Source organism: Oratosquilla oratoria, chromosome 41 (genome assembly GCF_046742065.1).
Source record: "Oratosquilla oratoria isolate Oo_2021 chromosome 41, ASM4674206v1, whole genome shotgun sequence".
In the NCBI taxonomy this organism is placed as follows: Eukaryota; Metazoa; Arthropoda; class Malacostraca; order Stomatopoda; family Squillidae; genus Oratosquilla; species Oratosquilla oratoria.
In genome coordinates, this window is record NC_134817.1 from 28580058 (window position 1) to 28599737 (window position 19680).

The window sequence follows — 19680 nt, forward strand, 5'->3', positions numbered from 1 at the left end:
ATTAACTCCATGTATATATACAGTATACTGCCTGGGTCTTGCCCCTATCAATGGTTGTCCACAATGTTCATCATCTTGATGGACATTTGCTCTTTCTTGAAACATTTGTACCAGAAATATTTTTTGATCCGAGTCATGGATTTCTCACCAGAAGTTATCTGAAGCAGATTGTGATTTTCTGGATCTGTCTTTGATCTTGAAGGAAAACTTGATGGGGTTTTTGCTTCATAACATCTGCCATTGTAAGATTGACAAACCACCTCATTAATTTGGTTATATTACTTTGGTTTGTAGAACTTGACCTTTAACTTAGGAAGCCAGCTCAAATTCTCCTCAAAAAGTTACATTCATACTTTATCAGTTGTAATACCCTTTTCAGTCATAATATATTGTTTCTGAAAGCCAAAATAGCTCTTGGACCCCTTTGAACACTAAGATTGTCCTATGCCTTTTTCCTTCAGGCTGCTTTGTCCTTGAACTTCCCACAGTGCATCTGGTTCAACACAAATCCCTCTCAATCTCCCTCTTATGACCTCATGTTTCACACACCCTTCTTCCTTGAACATCATTCTCCCACTATTCCTACCATTCTTCAACAATAATTGATATCAATTAGCCTCTCCAAACCCTTTTAATTATCGTCTGGCATTATGGTTTGATTCCTAACATGACTGCTTCATTGATGCAGGCACAAGCCATTGTAGTTCTTGTCATTTTATTTATTGCTGCTACTACTCTAGCCTCTTCATTATTACTATGTTAGGCAGACCCATCCATCAGAGCACCAGTCTCTTCAAATCTCTGACTGTCCCATTACCAGACTAAACTGAAGTGATAAAGTTACTCATCTCAAAAACAAGGTATCACTATTGATCAAATATGGGTTGAAGTGAATGATAATTGGGGGAGCAATGTATGTTTTGAATATCAATTTCAGATAGGCTTAAGATGTAGCAAAAATTCAGTTGGTTTATCATAACATCACACCCAGTAATATTGGTTTATAGCTATGAAATACAGATATACAAATGAATACACATCCACTTATATGCTTGTGTGTGGTGTTTTACATGAGAAGGGGGTGAACATGACTCATATTTCATTATTGAAAACAAAAGGAGGAACCATACATGTAAGAAGTTGATTATTATTTTTGCTTATGTTGCAGTTATTTCCTTGACAGTTCATGAGCAAATCTAATCTCAGTTCTGCTAGTGCATTTCTGTCAATAATTGCAATTACCTCCTGCAGTTTTCCCTTTTATTAGTAGTTTTGGGTATTTGTCATGTGCACTATACTGATGGCTTCTCCATAGCTCCTCTACACATTTCATTCCAGACTTATTCCACAAACTTAAATATTTCCAGTTGACCCAGGTAGCACACTTCCGAACACAGTCTCTTTTCCTTATAAAGATTTCCCCAGGGTTGTCACAGGGCCACCATACTTTAAAGTGATGAGACTGTTTCTTTACAAATCAAATTATTTTCCTTTGAAAAAAGAAAGTCTAGGCAACAATTAAATGGAGGTAAGGATGTTGATGGGTTTTGAGGATGGGCAACAGGGAGACAATTCTGTCTGACATCCATCTTGCAGGACCACCACCTGCAAGAGCCCATTGTTGGTGCATATATATATATATATATATATATATATATATATATATATATATATATATATATATATATATATATATATATGTACAACACTGAATGGGTCCCAGTGATCATAAAACATTTTAACAACCACAATGCACTTTAATTCTAAGCCATCAATGGCTTAGAATTAAAGTGCATTGTGGTTATATATATATATATATATATATATATATATATATATATATATATATATATATATATATATATATATATATATATATATATATATATATATATATATATATACACTACATTTGCCAGAACTTTTTTTTTTTTCTTCGTTTCTTTTCTTTAAGAAGGAATACAAAAATCACACCAAATTAGAGATTGGGGAAAGAATGCAGAATGGCAAATGGGTTTGGCAGTGGCACAGCCAGGGTTTGTATAGGAGGATGGCACCTGGCCCCTTTTTGACTGCAGAGTCAATGAGAGTTGGGCTATGGCAATGGACATGGGATGATTTCTTTCATATATAATGGACATTGAAAATAATATTATTAGTACAACTAATGTATGAAAACATAGGAAGCATCTAGAATTATTTTCAACATATTTGCCTTCATTTGGAGAAAAAATTGATGTATAACACTATTTACCATGTGGATAGTCAATTTTTATACAGAATACTGTATCAGATAGTGTAATTAATGGAAATATGATTGACACCATTCATGCTCAAGCCTAATTCACAGTTGAAACATATTGGAACTGCATGAGAAAATTTTCTTTGTATTTCAATACCATTTCCACTAAGAGGCAGAAATAATAATGGTCACCCATGTTGCTGGGCAGATTTAAGAAATTTTACCTCATGGTCAAAGATGAAGCCATGACATCATGTTTCCTCTACCTGGCTGTGCCATTGGTCTTGTTCAGCAATATTGTGTTAGTGGCAACACTCATCTTAATTTACCTGGTGAATTGAGATGAGTTTATCACCATTGCTTTGTAAACAAAATGCACTTGATCAGTATCACCATTGGTATCACAACCAACACCTCCATCACGATTGCTGCAAATATGGCAAAGCACACATTTTTTTGTTTTCCCCTACAAAACCTTTTCCACAATTATTTTCAATAAATTGATAATGAAACAATATTTTTTTCTAAAAAATACCAATGTTTTCAAAATCCTGTAAAATGGGGATTGCTTTATGCAGAGGTGTTTGTTATATATAGGGAAATAAAGTATATGTACAGTAGAACCTCAGTCCTCAAATGTCTTAGAAGTCGAAAAAATCAGTTTTTGGCAAAAAAAAACATTCTTGTAGTCAACCAAAATATCAGTATTCAACCAATCTAAATGGTAAAAAATGGAAAATAGGGCAAAATTCAAAGTTTGTGGGGAAAATATCACCCTGATAAATCTCTATCGAACAGATCATTAAGGACGTCTATATGCTAAAAATTGAATTTTTTTGTAATATTGAAAAATAATTTGAAGTATGCACAACATACTGGTAAAGTAAGAATGTTGTATGGCATCATTTACTATTCTTAATCTATTCTTTTTAAAGTATCTCAATCAGGCACTCTCTCTATTGAAAGTGACATGGAGTAAGACCAGCTTTCTATTTGATATTTACATTTGTTGTTTTTCTCATTTGCATAAAATTTTAGAAGGGTATATTGTATGTCTGTCAACATAGACTGATAGTGAGATGTGAAGGCAAGAAACACAAAGTAACAATTCACTGTGTATTGCTCAACTGCTGCTGTTGATTTCTTTTTTGTGTGAGTGTGTGTATTTACCTAATTGTGGTATACAGGAAAGGAGCAACATTCGTTGGGTCTCGTCTCCTATTCTCTAGTTTTCTAACATACCAAGACTCAAATTCATGCACTGTTCCAACTTAATATATATCTTTGATTTCCAATTATCATATTTAGATTTGACCTCATGTAATTACCTAGTTGTAATATATGGGAGGGTAGCTATGCTCGTGGTGACCCGTCTTTGTATCTCTCCGCATCAAGTTTTATCGTGTGTGTGTTGTGTATTTACCTAGTTGTATTATACGGGAAGGGGAGCTATGCTCATAGTGACCCGTCTTTGTATCTCACAACATCTAGTTTGTTCTTAAATTCTTGTATGGTGTTTGCACACACTATTGTTTCATCCAATTTGTTCCAGACATCCACCACTCTGTGTGGATTTTTTTTTTTTTTTTTTTTTTTTTCTCTCCAGATCTCTTCTATAACTATCTTTTTTGAGTTTCTTTTCATGTCCTCTAGTTTTTCTTTTATCCCACCTTGATAAGTCTTCTTTGTCAAGGACTTCCATGCCTTTCATGATTCTGCAAATGGTCAATAGATCGCCTCTTTCTTTTCTTTGTTCCAGGGTTGGTGGTTCCAGTTTAGACAATCTTTGTTTGTATGTCAATTTTGAAAGTGTTAGGGTCATCTTTGTCATTGCTCTTTGGATTCTATTTTCCTTATATTCTTTTTTATACTGGGTCTCCTTAGTGTCACAGCATGCTCCCATCTTGGTCTTATTAGTGTGACCAGTTTTTTTTTTTTGTTTTTTTTTTTTGTTTTTTACCATTACTTTATCCAAGTAATTAAAAGCAACCATTATTGATCTTAGTAAATTATAGGCTTCTCTGACTATTTTGTTTATATGTTTGTCTGGGGACATGTCTTTGGTGATAATTACTCCTTGGTCCTTTTTGTAACCAACTTTCTTTACTTCCTTTATACTGATTTTATATTGTCCCAATATATATATATATATATTATTTTTTTTTTTTTTTTTTTTTTTTCCAAATTCCATGATACTACATTTCTTAATATTCAAGTTTACTTCCTACTTTTGACTCCATTCCCAGACTTTGTCCAGGTCTCTCTGTAGCAATTTTCCGTACATATTTTCTTTAGTAGTTTTGCATCATCTGCAAAGAAGTTCATATGACATTCTACACCTTCACTCATGTCATTTATATGTATAGCAAACATTATTGGAGCCAGTACTGAACCCTGTGGGACTCCACTTATCATTTCTTCCCAGGTTGAGATTTTATCTCTTAAGCACCACTCTCATTTTTCTCTTATGCAAGAAATCGTCCATTCATTTCAGTAATTTTCCATGTACACCTGTTGTTTCAAGTCTTCTTAATACTTTTTTTCGGTGGTACTTTATCAAACACCTTTTGTAAGTCCAGGAAAGCATAGTTTGCCCATCCATCCCTTTGTTGCATTATATCTATTAACTTTTAATAAAAACAAATCAAGTTTGTGGCACATGATCTTCCCTATCTAAGTCCAAATTGTTTTGGATTTCGTATATTGTTCTCTTCCAGATGTTTAGTCCATCTACTTTTAATGACTTTTTCACATATTTTAGCTATTGTACTTTAAGGGAGACTGGTCTATAGTTTGTGGGGTCTTCTTCGTTTCTCCTTTATATATTGGCACAATATTGGCATTTTTTCAGTCTTGCAGTACTTTCTTTAAGTGAATAATCTATCATCTTATATATTTTGTCCATTAGTTCATCTATACACTCTTTTAGCATCCAGTTTGCAATTCCATCCAGGCCGTGTGGTTTTCTGACATCCAGGTTTATTATTTGGTCCCTTATTTCTTTCTGTATCACAATTATTTCTTTCATTGGGGGAGACCTTTCTCTCTATCCTTCATCCCAATTTTGTGTATTTTCAATTGTGAATACAGATTTAAAATGTTCATAACTTCAGCCATTTCTACATCTTTTATATATTCCTCATTCTCTTGATGCAGTTTCACTATTTCTTGCTAATTTTTTAATTTACCATTTGCATACCAGTAAAATAATTTAGGTGGGTCCTTACATTTGTCTATTATGTCATTTTTGTAGTTTCTTTTTTCTTCCCTGTGTAATTTTACATATTCATTTCATAGTTTGATATATATTTGCCACTTACCTATTATTTTTTCTTTTTTCCATCTTTTCCAAGCTTTGTCTATCTTTGCCTCACTACATTTTTTGTTGTACCAGCACTTAATGTACACCCTTTCCTGCTTCTGCTTTGGTATGTATTTATATATTCCTTCTTTATAAATTTCTTTTAATATATTCCATTTCTTTTCCATCTTTGTTTCTTCATTTCAGAAGTTTTCCCTTATGTTTATTCCTTCCACCTCTGCCTTCCACACATCTTTTACGAATCTTTCTTCACTCATTCTTTCCATGTGTTCAAACCATCCCAATACTCTTTCATCAACCCAATCTCCTAACTTCCTTTCCACCCCCGTTCTCCTCATCACCTCCTCGTTTCTCAATTTATCCAGCCTAGTAACCCCTATCATACTTCTCAGGCACCTCATCTCACACACCTTCAAACTCCTCCTCTCTTCCTCTCTTATGTTCCATGTTTCTGCCCCCATACAGTGCTGTCAGCACTATCACTCCTTCACTCAAAAGTGAGTACAAAATAATGTACAAAGAAGTATCTATGCTAAGGAAAGCCAATGAGGAGAATAATAGGGAGATAGATGACTTAAAAAAGGAATTAAATAAATTAAAGGGAGAAAATGAAAGGTTGAAAAGTGAAGATATAAATAGGAATGAGGCATTAAAAAAGGAGATAAAAGATCAAATGCAAGCAGTGACTGAAAAGGTGGAAGAAAAAATCAAAGAAAATGACTTACAGGAAATAAAGAAACAGTGGAAAGTTGAACAGGAATGTCAAAAAGTATCCCTTAAAGAAATAATGGAGCAACAGGTCAAGGAAAATACCAAGGAAACGGTGATCCAAGTAATTAAAGAGAAAGGCAACTTAGTTAGGGACACAGTGGATAAAAAAAGATGCATTGTAATCTATGGCATTAAAGAGAAGCATGATGTACCTAGATATCAGAGGGAAAAGGAGGAGAAAGAGATCGCTAAGGAAATTCTGAAAGAATTACAAGCGGAAGGACAAGGCTTGGATAGGGAAATCGAGGAGACCTATAGGATGGGCAGATACTCTAAAGAAAAACAATACAGGCCACTGAAAGTAAAGCTTAGATCTCAAACAATTGCAGAGGAAGTACTATCCAGAACAACAAAATTAGCAAATAGTGAACATTACAAAAATATATGGATAAAAAAAACAACTTAGAAACAAAGCGAATGAAAAAAAAATGAAAAAAAAAAAAATTGGAGAGTGGTGGACCTGAGGCTGAGAAAATGGTATATAAAGAAAAAGGGAACAAAGAAGACAGGAAAAGACGAGGAGAAAGGAAATTAAAAATAGTTTATACCAATATAGATGGAATAACTTCAGGAATGAATGAATTAAATTATTACCTGGTCTTGGAAAAACCAGACATAATGGGAATAGTGGAAACTAAATTAAAGTGTACTCAATCACCCAACACTATGGAACAAGGTTTATACAACTCCTGGACAAAGAATAGAAAGGATAAATAGGGTGGCGGAGTATTAATTTTGACTAATAAAGATTTAAATGTAACAAAAATAACTGAAAGAAAAAATAATGTAGACTCAATTATGATACAAGTTGAAAGCAAACATATGAAGAGTAGAAAATTTGTAGTGGTGTATGTGCCCCCCAAAACACAGTCCTGGACAGAAAGTGATCACTCCAAAATATTAGAAGATATAAAATATGAATTAACTGATATACTGAAGGACAGAGGAAATACAGTAATTATGGGTGACTTTAATTCAAAAGAAATATGTTGGGAGGAAATGACAGTGACGGGTGGAGAGGAACTCTGGGGCAACGTCCTGCTCGACATAACCATCAAATACACAATGACTCAGTGGATAAGGAAAACACCAGATACAAAGGTAGTGAAGAACCATCATGGCTGGACTTAATACTTATGACAGAGCCTGAAATTGTTGATAAAATTTATTACAAAACTCCGATAGGAAAGAGTGACCATGTACTAATAGAATTTGAGTTGAAAGAGCAAATGGATCAAAGCAGAAATGATAAGCATAGAATAGGAAGACTAATGTACAACAAAACAAAGTTTGAGAAACTCAAAAAATTCTTTCAAAACGCAAACTGGGAAAAATTCCTAAATGAAGAAACAGGGATGGAAGAGAAATGGAATACACTAGAAGAAATTTACAATGAGGGAGTAAATAAATATGTACCACAACAAAAAATTGAAAGAACATACATAAAAAGCTGGTACAACAAAAGGTGTAGTGAGGCTAAGGATAAAAGAGACGAAGCTTGGAAGAAATGGAAAAGAGACAAGAAAACATGCAAATGGCAAATGTACATCAAACTAAGAAATGAGTATGTAAAAATGCACAGAGATGAAAAGAGAAACTATAAAAAAAAAAAAAAAATGCAAGGAAGAACCCAAACTATTGTACAGGTATGTAAATGGCAAACTGAAGAACAAACAAGAAATAGAAAAGCTGCACCAAGGTAAACATGAATATACAGAAGAACTGGAAATGGCTGAAATTATGAACAACCATTTCAAATCAGTATTCACAATAGAAAAATCACCTAACTGTGAGGAAATAGAGAAAAAGAGATCCCCTTCAATGAAAGAAATAATTGTAACACAGAAGAAAATCAGTGACAAAATCAAAACCCTTGATGTCAGAAAATCACATGTTCTAGACGGAATTGCAAATTGGATACTGAAAGAATGCATGGAAGAATTAACAGATAGAATATACAATGTAATTAGATTCTCACTTAAAGAAGGAAAAGTGCCACAAGACTGGAAGAAGGCAAACTTTGTACTAATTCATAAGGGAGGAAACAAGGAAGACCCATCAAATTACAGACCAGTCTGTCTGACAAGCACAGTAGCAAAAATTTGTGAAAAGGTCGTCAAAAATAGATGGGTTAAACATCTGGAAGAAAAAACTATACTGAATCCAAATCAATTTGGATTCAGACAAGGAAGATCATGTACAACACACTTGATCTACTTCTACTCAAGATTAATAGACATAGTACAAGAGAGAGATGATTGGGCAGACTGTGCCTTTCTGGACCTACAAAAGGCATTTGATAAGGTATCACACAATACACTAATAAGGAAGATAGAATCAATAGGTGGCATCAGAGGAAAATTATTGGAATGGATGAAAGACTTCCTGACTGGGAGGGAAATGAGAGTAGTAATTAGAGACAAATTCTCAAATTGGGAAGAAATGATTAGTGTCCCACAGGGATCAGTACTGGCCCCGATCATGTTTGTTATATACATAAATGACATGGATGAAGGAGTAGAGTGTTATATGAATTTCTTTGCAGACGACGCAAAAATACTAAAGAAAGTAAAAACGGAGGAGGATTGCAACTTATTACAACAAGACTTGGACAAGATCTGGAAATGAACTCCTAGAAAGTGAAATTCAATATAAAAAAATGTAGTATAATGGAATTTGGAAAAAGTAAAAACAATTGGTGAAGAAGAGGTAAAAAAAGTAAACTGAAAAAGACCTTGGAGTGATGATCAGCGAAGACATGACACCGGATAAGCATATTAATAAAATAGTCGGAGAAACCTATAATTTATTGAGGTCAATAAAAGTGGCATTTGCCTATTTGGACGAGGAAATGCTAAAAAAATATTTAACTACACTAATAAGACCAAAACTCAAGTACGCAGCAACACTATGGACACCCAGTACCAAAAAGAATATAAAAAAATTAGAATACAAAGAACAACAACAAAACTGGCACCAACTCTTTCCAAAATGACATATGAACAAAGACTGTCCAAATTAGAATTACCAACTCTGGAACAAAGAAGGGAAAGAGGAGACTTACTATCTATAGAATTATGAAGGGAATGGAAATCTTAGATAAGAATGACTTGTTGAAATGGGACAATGGAAAAACAAGAGGACATGAAAAGAAACTAAAAAAAGATAATTACAGAAGAGATCTGAAAAAAATAGCTTCCCACACAGAGTGATAGATACTTGGAACAAATTAGACAAAGAAACAGTGTGTGCAAACACTATTCAAGATTTTAAGAAAAAACTTGATGCTGAGAGATACAAAGATGGGTCAACATGAGCATAGCTTCCTTCCCATATAGTACAACTAGGTAAACACAATCTCCTCTTAGCATCCATTCCCAAATCTCTATTCCTCAAAGCTTCTAGTTAAAAAGATATATATATACAATTTTTATCAATTACTAAAGTATAAGAAAAATAAAATACATCAATTATATACTGTATATATATATATATATATATATATATATTTTTTTGTTTTTTTCAATGGATTTCCATAAAATTTGCCACAGACCTTTTTTACACTATCTACTAATAAGAGAAAAAAATATCAGTCTACCTTTATTATTTCAATATACACATATTGACGTCCTTAATTTTGTTTCAGTCCTCAACCAAAGGGGTTCAGGAACAGATTCTAGAACAGATTGTGGTTGAGAGCCAAGGTTCTACTGTATAGAAGCTTATATTATGTATATGTGTGTATTTATTTACCTAGTTGTATTATACGGGAAGGGAGCTATGCTCGTGGTGACCCATCTTTGTATCTCTTAGCATCAAGTTTTTTCTTAAAATCTTGAATAGTGTTTGCACACACTGCAAACATTATTCAAGATTTTAAGAAAAACTTGATGCTGAGAGATACAAAGACTGGTCACCATGAGCATAGCTCCCTTCCTGTATAATACAACTAGGTAAATGTGTCTGCATGTGTGTATATATATATATATAATATATATATATATATATATATATATATATATATATATATATATATATATATATATATATATATATATATATATATTATATATATATATATATACTGTATACATATATACATATGCATGCATAAATGTGTTGTGTGCATGAAAGGGGGAAAGGAGTGTAAGGTAGGAAGTTTGTGAAAGAAGTGATTAAAAAACAGAGGGAAAGAGGTAGAGAGATCAAAATATTTATTTTCTATTACCAGACAGAGGTCGTCATTATGACTAATATACCCTTGTTGCTATAAGACAGGTGCTCCAGATTCCAGTATTAGCTAATTTTCTCATTATTGATATGTATATGGAAGGGTTCAGCAAGATTATCTTATGCATTGAGAGAGGGATAGGTTATTACAATTTTAAGATTTAAAATACATGAGCAAGGTGTACCTGGGAATGGCTTGATCCCTCCCTTGAGTGAGCTCCTCTTCCTGGATGTAACTAAGAATGCACCAACCCATGCATGTGTGGTGTCATGCATAATCTAGGTGCTGCTGGCAGGGTGAGGGCAGAGTTTCAGAAGACAAAATGCATGTGTATTATCATACGGTAATTGAGAGAGAATATTAGTGTCAAGTGGCAAGGGAAGGAGTGGGCATGAGTATCATTTAGTTCCGTCCTCAGACAAGATGGTGGAGCATTAACTGACAAGCATGCATTCCACCACATACTGATCATGGAAAATACCAACTTATCACCCATAACTAACCATTCTTTGCCTGGCATGTGCCCATTGCCTCATCCATTGTGTGTCACCATAGATTCATGCCCTAGAATGGGCTTCCTACATTCAAGAGTCTGGTTGTAGCACACAGAATATCACTAATGAGGACAAGGTCTATACGGGTCCAGAAGGTGCTGCTACCATGTAATCCCCACCCCTACCTAAATGTACCATAGGGGTATGGGTGATGCAAGATTCAGTCACTGGTAGGTGATGCAGGCAGACCCTTAAGTTAGTGTAGGAGTTGCCCTATTGACTGTCATCAGCACACTCCACCAAAATTTTGTACCAGGGGCTTCTTTCCATGACAACTTTGCTGGTTGCTAAATGTAGAGTATTATTTGATAATTAGTATAAGTGTAAATTGTTATGAACAGATTAAAAGTATTTATATGTTAGAAGGAAGATATGAACATTATGTTGGAATAGATGTATTATGTCTGAAATAGAATTTATGTTTGGAACAGAACTCAAGTAGTTTATTTGTGTAACATGTAACTTAACTGAAGTTAAACTCAGATAATATATTCACAAAGATAATTTGTGTGTGGAATATCTTCAATAGTTTATAAAGAGAATTATGAAGAAGATATACGTGTAAATACTAAGTGTGGAAAAATAATTTGGTGTTGAACCTGTGTATATCTATCTGCTAAATTTGTCTTTCTTGTGACTTGGGGAAGGTCAGAATCGACCAGCTTTATGTCACACCCAATTTTGACATTCCGTATAGAAATGGCAGATTATGATTAGATGTGTGTGTATATAAACATATACATACATATATATATGTATATATATATATATATATATATATATATATAATATATATATATATATATATATCTTAGATACATTGATGCTATTTATCAAAATAAGAAGATATAATTATAGGTGCAAAGTATAATTTGAAATGTTTTATATTGTCGTGCATAGACTTGTACAGTTTATGTTAGGTCCTTGGCATCTCAGCCTAAAGAGAGCAGGAGGACAACTGCCAATAATTGTTTTCACTGGTCGATATTTCAAGGAAATGTGATGATACATTAGCCCTTGCCGGCCTTTTTTTGTAAAGACATGTAGTTACAAATAATATTTTAGTGGCCAAATATAGTCTTGGTTGCGAAGTTCCAATTCGCTCTTCCGTGACCATCTTGCCTTCCTGTGCTGCCAACTAATCCCACTTCAAAAATTCAAGAATCAATGCTTCTACAGTACGGTGTCACTTTGGGTGTCCATTCAGTCACCATGAAGCAGGGCTTCATGCCAGGTGGAATATGTCAGACCAGGAGTTGGCATTGACAGAGTACACCTGTCGAGTGACCCTGGAATGACTGGCATGTAATGTCCAGAACATGGAAGGGAGAGGAAGGGTAGGGGCAAGAAAGTGACTTTCTTTTACTCCTCTATTCACAGCCATCTATACACCAGACCACTGAAGGCTGGTGCTACTTGTATGCTGCTGATGTTGCTGCTATAATATAATCCAGCATTGATAACATAACTTACCATTACACTGCTGTACTGTGTACGGTACTCTCTAAACTATCATGACTCACACACATACACATATACATATGCTGGAACATTGCTCCTTTCCTGTGTACAATTAAGTAAATACACATACACTAGTTTGTTGGTGTAGTGGTACTGTCCTTGACTGTTAATTCAGTGATTGGAGTCTAAGTCCCCACCCAGAGGTAAAAAGCATCTCAGCAATGCAAGCTGGAACCTTAGTTCTGATGGGCAAGGAGTTGTAGGGGTGTGTGTCTAAGATCACTGCATTACCCAATAAATGGGACCATATATACAACCTCTAAGCTTTCATCCATGAGAGTATTGATCATGAGTCCAACATGTGATCCAAAACCATGGTGAATAACACATACCTATACAGCTTGCTGGTGTAGTAGATAGTCTTGTGACCACATATGAAGTTCTGAGTTTAAGCCATGCTCCCTCCATGAAAAGCTTTCACTGATACTACAAGTCATAACTATCCCCCTTGAGCAAGGGGATGGGCTGTGCATAAGGTCACAGTGTCACCCATAGATAGAATGGATGTGGTGAGTGTTGCTCTTGAAAAACAGCAGAATAAAAAAGGGGGTGGCATTATACACATACATATACCAAAGACCCTTCCCCCTTTAAATGGGGGTGGATGCATGAGTTGAAATACACACCCACATCATAAACAATTTAAACCCATTCAACCACCCCTCTCATCTCAGCACCTCGGTGATGAAGGATTGCCCTGTTCCCCACTACATTGTATGGGTCAAAAGCAATGCAGTAAGACACAGTTCACCCATAGCAGGGAAAGTTATCAGTCCCTGTATCAGAGATTTGCCACAACAAAATGGTGAGTTTGAAGTCATGACTAGAAAGATACAAGACCTGCATGTTTCTGATTATTCCACCAGGTAATAAGAGGTATGAAGGGTGGAAAGGCAGTTGGCATATGCAACATCAGCACAGAATTACTAGAAACCAGAGTTGAAACCATAATCCATGTGTTGCATATGGTACTGCCCACCATTCAAAAATCCAACATTCCCTTTGATTGGAAAAAGGGGTGGTTGTCCCTAAATGGAAGGGCTAAGGGAACTGGCAGTACTGCAAAAATTACTGGGATATAGTGTTCAGTAGTGTGCCAGACAAGGTGCTTAACCATCTGTTGCTGGCATGTTTGCTCACATCTACTAAAGTTCCAGGGGTCTGAGTAATCTAGGTTCATGCCCAGTAAGTCAATAACCGATCAGATTCTAGGTCTTCAGATTTTTATGGAACACCAGTTTGAGTTTCATCAGGGGCTGTCTACAGTTTGTGTTGAACTCTAGAAGATGTTCGATTCAATTAATTGTAAGGTACTCTGGAGTCTTCTGTGGATACATGGGATTCCTGCAAGGATTACTGAATTGATATCTAGCCTACACTAACTGTGAAGTGTTGAGGAGGCATGTCTATCTTCTTTCCTGTTAATTCAGGAGTAAGACAAGAATGTGTCCTCACCATAACACCTGAATACTTGTATGGACTGTGTTTTGGACAGAGTCATCAATCAGTCCCATTGTGGAGCATCCATTGACAGCACCAAGGTCACTGACCTTGCCATTGGCATTGATGATGTATTTCTTGCACAGCTGTAGAAGGTCCTGGCTATAGCTCTTACATCATTGCACAAGGAAGCAATTACTAGGTCTCCTGTACCAAGATCAAGATCCAGGTATTTGGGGGCTTATAAGATGATATAGTTCAGCTTCTCTGTGTGCAGTAAGTACATTGAGGTTGTGGAAAGTTTTACATACCTTGGTAATGTAGTGCATAACAGTGGTGGGTCATATCAGGATGACTGCCATAACCCATGGTGTTATGGACTCACTCAACCAGAGTATATAGTGTTGCTGATACTTATGCAGGACTAAGATTTGAATCTTCAAGTCACTTATGCTCCTTGTCTTGCTGTACTTATGTGAGACAGACACTAAATTCTGATTTGAAGAGACATTTCAACAACTTTGGTACCAAGTGCCTTCAGAAATTTTTGGAATGTCACTAGTATGATTTTATATAAAATCAGCAACTCCTCTGTATAACTCAGTCAAGACCTGTGACCAGCATAATATGTGAACATCAACTCCAGCCATATAGATGTGTGGCATGCTTTTCTAATGTTGGCCCCACTCACAAAGTTGTCTCTACTAAAGACAACCTTCATTAGAAGAGATAAAGGGGACACTCAGAAAACTCGTGGCTGATGAAAGTCAACTGATCCTTTTGAGAGCTGTTTTGAATGGGAAAGGTGGCTGCATGGGGGTCTGCTTGGGGAAACCATGAATAATGGGACTGGTGTTTGAATGGAGTGATGTACCCTTCAGTATATGCTCCCCACTGACAATGATTTCCTTATCCAGATTCACATTCATAAGTGGTTTCTCTTGTAGAATCACTTACATTAATCCACCAGGGCCTAGATTCATAAAAAAAAAACTCCAAGCACATAAAATGGCCTTAGGCTGGCTATCCATTTTTCTGTGATCCATGTCTATATCTTTATCAGTGTCAGTGTATCATGACATGTACAGTAGGGTGGATGCAGAACTAATCCATGCTGCAACACAGTAAGCATTATGACAAGTGTGCACTTTTTTCAAGTGCTTGATTTAACTTCCATTTTTCCTATAATCACAGTGGTAAATATGCTTCTTGGAAACTTATAGACCTGAACTAAAATTAAAGAAACAAAGGATAAAATCAGTGGTTGTAAACATAAACCATTTATAAGGTTACTCATTTATACTAATTAAGATGAGGGGTTGACAACATGATTTTATTTATTCAACATATTTAAGTCCAAATTATCATTCTGTTTTATTTAATCTACTCAATAATAAATGTAACAAGTATATATACAAAGTACATTTATACATTAAAGTCAGAATGACAAAAAAGGTTGCAAACACTTCAAAATTGTGAGTCTAAATTTAAACAGCATGGCTGGCCTGAAGTTCCTTATACATTGTGCAGTGTGTTTTGTGTAAAGTGGTTGTTTAAAGGGCAGTTACTTTAAAGTCATAAATAAGCTACACTGTAAATATTACATTTTTTTATCATTGTAATTGAAATTCCTTAATTTTTTATGCCTTTTTAATTATCCATTACTCTCACAGAAAGTGTTTATAGTTATATTTCAGTTATTACTGTTCAAGAATTGAAATTGTGAACTTGTCTTAATGTTCTCACATGTATTCTTTATTTAACTATGATGTTTGCCAGACAAAAAGAAATTGCTCTCTTATTTTGTAGACTTCAGTATTGATCAAACTGGTGTCATTCAGGAGGCTCAGTATGAATGTGGTGTTAGGTAAGGTTTAATTGTATACAACAACCATACTGGATACATTAAATATATATATACTCCATGCTTTTATATTGTCTGGGGATATCATAACAGAACCAACATGCATACAGGTAAACAAAATATATACCAATATAAAAATATACACGCCAAGTGTTGTATCCTCAGATAACATCTCATTAAACAGAAAATTTTAATTCATTTGAAGTGATTCGGTTTTTTGAGTGACAGTAGAATAAACAGGGGCGTTTACTTCAGGTTCTTGAGTTGTATGTGCCATCTGGTGCATAGTTTGGATTTGTGTCCTCTTCAATGGCTTCACTTACATATTTACCACAGTATTTGGCATCTACACAGCTGTAGGAAATATATATTTCTATATCAGCCATTAACATTAAGAATAATTCCTTTAGGACAAAAAATATTTATTCTCATCATAACTCAAAATTATGCATTGTCCATACTTCACCTTCATAGAAGACAACAGCCACATTAATACTTACAAGTGGAAATTTTATCCAGTCCCAGTAGGTATGAGTATGCAGACATGGATCATGGGTCATAGAGAAATGGATGCTCAGTCTTGAAATGTTGGTATTCCATGTTTGAAATTTTATTTTCAGAACCTTGCAAAATTCTGTTATTCAATTCAGTTTTCCTGTATTTCCAGTAAATACTTTTTTTTTTTTTTTTTTTTTTTTTTTTTTTTTTTTTTTTTTTTTTTTTTTTTTTTTTTTTTTTTTTTTTTTTTTTTTTTTTTTTTTTTTTTTTTTTTTTTTTTTTTTTTTTAGTTTTCAGTGTCTTACAGTAGAACTCCCCATGGTGGACCTGAATATTACCACTGTGTTCCCCTATGTTTTGTAGAAGAAAGATGGGGCAGAGCAAGGGGACTAAGGATATCCTCTTTTCATATTTTTCTCCCAAGATAAAAAATATGCTGTGATTTGGCCACCCCCTTATTAAAGTGATTAAGACCTTTTTACACGTAAGTATATATCTTACCATAAAAGAAAATAGTACAGTATAAAACATTACCAAAATGAGACACAAAATGGAAATATTTGTACTCTGACAGTAGTGGTAGTGATTTTTAAAAAGAAATCAGAAAGGTGAGGTTCCTACACTTCTCGACCAAGTTTACAACCTCAGATGTATGTAGAATTAGACCCAGGTTTCATGTTAGTTTATTCTGAACCAGCAGTCCCACACTTTAAATTATCTGTTTATAAATAAAACACCATAAAGAAACTTGTATAGTGCAGACAACAGTATGTAATGACATGCTCGCTGTATGGTTAACTTCTACTGTGAGCCAGTTGTCTTTCCTTGGGCTACATTCAAGAACATCCCATTGAGCACACTGTGGCATTGTATGTCATACATTAGGGCAAGAATTATTTTAACGCCATGGTAATTACGAACAAGAATGGATGTTATTGTGCATCACTACCCTCACCATGGTACAGGGTATCTGATGGGTTTCATGACTATGGGCCTCAGTTTGGTACCCAGTGGTGTCATACCTAATCCAGCAAGCATCATTTTGCACCCATAAGCATTGCATAACTGCAGCACCACAGTCTTCATTACCATTACTCAATGACACCACCTGCAACACTACTCTCATCAACAGCAGTACCAACATTTACATTATCAGTGATGCTTCATCTATTACCTCAATACAGTACATCAAATCACAAATTTGCACATCTCTTCCAACCAACCCAAAAGCCATTTAAAGTAATACTACATTCATAGTCAAAAGAATATCATCACCAATATCTAAACTATTATTTGTAATCCATAATCATCACCATTTACACTTCCATCTCCAATTGCATCAATGCATGCACCATCTCAAACATTATTAAAGTATATAAATATATCCAAGATCATGTATGCCCACTGCAAACACTTAATAAGTCAGTCACATACTGAACCATGTCTTCATAGACACCATTATTCATACTTTATCACCTATACCTGTGGTATTTTCACCTCCAGTAATGATGGTATTTATTTCTACTGGCAAGAATATTAAACCTTTACATACTTCCTGTCATCTATGCCAGGTACTGTACAGTGTGTACATTTACCTCTATTAATACATCCACCAACAATGGGATATTTAATTCATTCTGGCAAGAATAATAAAATATTTACTTCTTCTAATGCTAATACAGTATGATGAAGCATTACATTGTCATTGGTGTTAAAACTCCACATTCACTAATTCTTCTACTGATGTCACTTTTATTAATGTGTGACAAGCTTTAACAAGCCCACCGCACCTGTAGCAATTCATAAGAATGACGGTGTTTCCAGTTCATCTGGAACTCTGGAGATAACAGATGCGACCGTTAAAATTTAAATTCTTTATAAAAGCTCAAACAATAGTTAGGCAAGTAGGTTAAGTTTTTGTACATAAAGTATAATAGCTGTATTCTTATATATTTTAACATGTATATGATTCATAATGATAATGATTGTGACGTGTAATGACGATTATGGGGAGAAGGTTGGCTCCAGCCTTTGAAAGGCCCGGGACAGGAAGACTGATAAACCCCAGCTGGTCCCATGGGAATTGTGGCCCTGCACCAGCCCTGGTCCAGCACTTCACTCACATGCAGAAAAGCACTATGGCAACACACTTTTTCTTTTATTATCATTGTCATGTGGAAGAGGTGGGTAGATGTTGCACCATGACAAGAAGGACCCATTTCCACAGTGCCTTTATGTATACAGTAGAGTGATGTGACTACAGAATCCTGGAGGACCAGAGGGTTGCATGCCCCTAGGGCAAGATGGACATTAGACCCCCACCCCCTGCCTCGGTGTCACTTCTCCTGACCCTGGTAATGAGATGATGGTGATTATGATGCAATCAATGGCAATGTGTTCTAAACTCCCACTAGCAGTTGTTGGGCCATGGCGGTCCATGACTGCAGTGGCCGATTGTAGGTTGAAGACTGCAATATAATAGATACCTTGGATGGAATAATAGTGTTTGATTAACCTTTCTATCAAGTATGGAATCTGACCAAAGATGAACACAATTACACTGTTGTGGCCCACACAGAAAATATAGAAGATATATCAGTCCCTGTCTGGAAGCCCTCTGAATAATCTAGTGTTAAAGAATATATCCATTCCAGTACCACTCTTAGAACTAGGAACAAGATCCTATACAAACAGTGACAGAACTATATTGTACTACCAGTATTAGTTCAAAATATACAATAATCACTGTGCAGTGATGTAGCATTTCTCAAGTTATCTGTCTAACTAATTGCATAAATCATATGCAGTCAATACTAAAAGACCTTTTGTGACACTCCTACATCCCAAAGTCACATAGTATTCTTTTTAAGATTGCAGATGAGTATGTATTCATTAAGAGATACTCATCCACTTTTAACTTCTACTATTCCTCCTTTCTGCCACTTTCCTCCAGTCACTCCTTTAGTAGCCCTACAACTACTTTTGATTTTCCTTCAGTGACACATGGTCTTTGGTACGTAGTATTAGAAATTTAATTATTCATCTGGAAATTCAAAAGTAATCCAAAAGCCCCAAATCTTGTAACTTTTATGTGTATCTCATGATATAAATGATATCTTCAAACAAGACAACTTGTAGCCCTTTTATTTGCCATAAACATGCCAACTTCTCTTGTCAATTTATTTATCATTAAACCAACAACAAATTTTCCAGCACTACTGGGCTAGGTTTAACAAA

General features: G+C 35.1%; 1 protein-coding gene across 1 annotated transcript in view; it reads left to right on the forward strand.

The window, feature by feature from the left end:
• Window positions 1–19067, forward strand: part of LOC143021080 (adenylate cyclase type 6-like) — a 733530-nt gene extending 714463 nt beyond the window's left edge. Inside the window, exon 24 of the mRNA XM_076178340.1 lies at window positions 16741–19067. The gene's annotated coding sequence lies outside the window, so the exon portion shown is untranslated. The remainder of the gene's footprint in view (window positions 1–16740) is intronic.
• Window positions 19068–19680: the final 613 nt, after the last annotated feature.